General features: G+C 41.6%; 1 pseudogene; it reads left to right on the plus strand.

The window, feature by feature from the left end:
• Window positions 1-2,083: 2,083 nt before the first annotated feature.
• Window positions 2,084-2,202, plus strand: LOC111739546 (annotated as a pseudogene).
• The last annotated feature ends 365 nt before the right edge of the window (window positions 2,203-2,567 follow it).

Consider the following 2,567-nt stretch of genomic DNA (forward strand, 5'->3'; position numbering starts at 1 on the left):
GAAGGGAGGTCCCCAGAACTTCTGGCTGTGAAAATAAGTGGAGATTATAGCTGAGTGAGATCTAGGGCTTTTGAAGTTGCAAACCTTTCTCCTGAAGAGCATGTGTGTGAACGCACTCATTGATGGACTCACTCGCTCTGAGCTCTAGCACTCGGGCAGCAGCTCTGTATATGCCAGGGATATACAGAGAGGAACTGAATTGTCTGGCTTCAGAGTGAGGGCTGGAGGGGCAGCTTTCTCCCAGAAAGAAGTGCTGGCAAAAACCATTGTTTCTTTGTAGAGCCAACCCCCTTCACCCAGCCTGGATGCGCAGGGACAGGTGGCCGCCATATCTGAATCTCTATCAACCTGGCTAACACTATTCACCTCACCCTGGTGATTCTCTGATGTCTCACCCACTCAACTTTTAGGCCCACCCAAACTGCTTTTTTATACAAACGGCCTATCTTGGCTCATGCTGCAGACTTTCCTAAAATCTCTCAAAGGTTCACAAACCCCAAACAAGCAACATCTGGCCTCAGCATGCCCCATACCTCTTGCTAAACCACCCCAAGCTCAGCACTAGCAGTAGCCAGCCTTACTTTGCATCTTCGCCTCTCCCAGGTACCTCCAAGCCTGGCACAAGTGGCAACCACCTACAGATCACTTTGTAGCTCATACAAAGTGGCCTTTGGCAGGGCACAGGCAGTGATTGACCTTGGTCTCCAACAGAGCCTCTCTCAAGAGGACCACCCAGCACACATGGTGGCTAGCTTTAGACTGCACCAAAGCACCACCCAACCACCTCCACAAATGATACACTTACAGGGCAGACTGGGAAGGCACCAGGGTACTGCTAAAGCAAATCCTGCCCCATAGGGTCAGCCCCTGCACAACAGCTTCTCCACTGTAGTCACAGCCAGCCCTCACAACCAGCTAACCTGAGAGTCAATCCCTCATTGATGTGCAAGCAGAAACCAGGGCTCAGCTACAATAGGAGGGCACACCTGGAACAACTGGCTCAGGTGACCAGAGAAAGTATGCCACTGGGCCCCATAGTACACCTACTATGTAAAGCCACTCTATTAAGACCGAGAGACATAGCAGTTCTACCTAATAGAAAAAAAAACAAAAACAAAAAAAAACAAAAAAAAAACACAAGGAGGCAGCCAAAATAGGAAGACAATGAAACATGTCCCAAACAAACAAAAAAATGAAACTCCAGAAAAAGACCTACATGAAATGGAGACAAGTAATCTACCAGATGCAGAGTTCAAAACGCTGGTTGTAAGGATGCTCAATGATCTCAGAAAGAACTTCAGCAAAGAGATAGAAAACATAAAAATGGAAATGGAAAACAAAAAAGAACCAATCAGTAATGACGACTAATACAATAACTGAAATAAAGAATACATTAGAGAAAATCAACAGCAGATTAGATGAAGCAGAGGATTAAATCAAAGATTTAGAAGAGAAGGTAGCAGAAAACATCCAATTAGAAGAACAACATGAAAAAGACTCCAAAAAAATTAGAATAGTTTAAGGGGCCTCTTGGACAACATCAAGTGTACCAACATTTGCATTATAGGGATACCAAGAGAAGACAGAGAGCCAGGAATTGAAAACATGTTTGAAGAAATAATGATGGAAAATGTCTCTAACCTGGCAAAGGAAATAGACATACAAGCCCAGAAACCACAGAGTCCCAAACAATATGAACCCAAAGAGGCCCACACCAAGATATATCATAATTAAAATGCCAAAGGTTAAGACAAAGAGAGAATGTTAAAAGCAAGAGAAAAGCAGTTAGTTACAAGGGAGCTCCCATAAGAATGTCAGCTGATTTCTCAACAGAAACTTTGCAGGCCAGAAGAGAGAAATATTCAAAGAGATGAAAAGCAAGGACCTACAACCAAAATCATTCCACCCAACAAAGCTATCATTTAAAATTGAAGGACAGATAAAGAATTTCTCAGGCAAGGAAAAGCTAAAGGAATTCATCACCACCAAACCAGTATTATAAGACATGTTATAATACCAGTATTATAAGACTTCTTTAAGAAGAAAAAAAAGATAAAAATATGAACAATAAAAAGGCAATAACTACTATGGCCAAGCCACCCTGAACATACCCGATCTCAGCTGATCTCGGAAGCTAAGCAGGGTCAGGCCTGGTTAGTACTTGGATGGGAGACCACTTAGGAATACCAGGTGCTGTAGGCATAAAAAAAAGAAAAAAAAAAGGCAATAACTACATATCTATCAACATTTACTTTAAATGTAAATGGATTAAATGCTCCAGTCAAAACATATAGAGTGGCTGGATGTATAAGAAAATAAAACTCTTATATATGCTGCCTACAAGAGACTCACTTCAGATTGAAAGACATACACAGACTGAAAGTAAAGTAAAGGGATGGAAGAAGATACTTCATGAAAATAGAAACAAAAACAAACAAACAAACAAACAAACAAAAAACAGATGGGGTAGCAATGCTTATACCAGACAAAATAGACTTTAAAACAAAGGTTATAACAAGAGACAAAGGACTCAGTAATCCCACCTATGGGTATTTATCCCAAGAAAC

This window comes from Pteropus vampyrus, unplaced genomic scaffold (genome assembly GCF_000151845.1).
Source record: "Pteropus vampyrus isolate Shadow unplaced genomic scaffold, Pvam_2.0 Scaffold50, whole genome shotgun sequence".
Classification (NCBI taxonomy): Eukaryota; Metazoa; Chordata; class Mammalia; order Chiroptera; family Pteropodidae; genus Pteropus; species Pteropus vampyrus.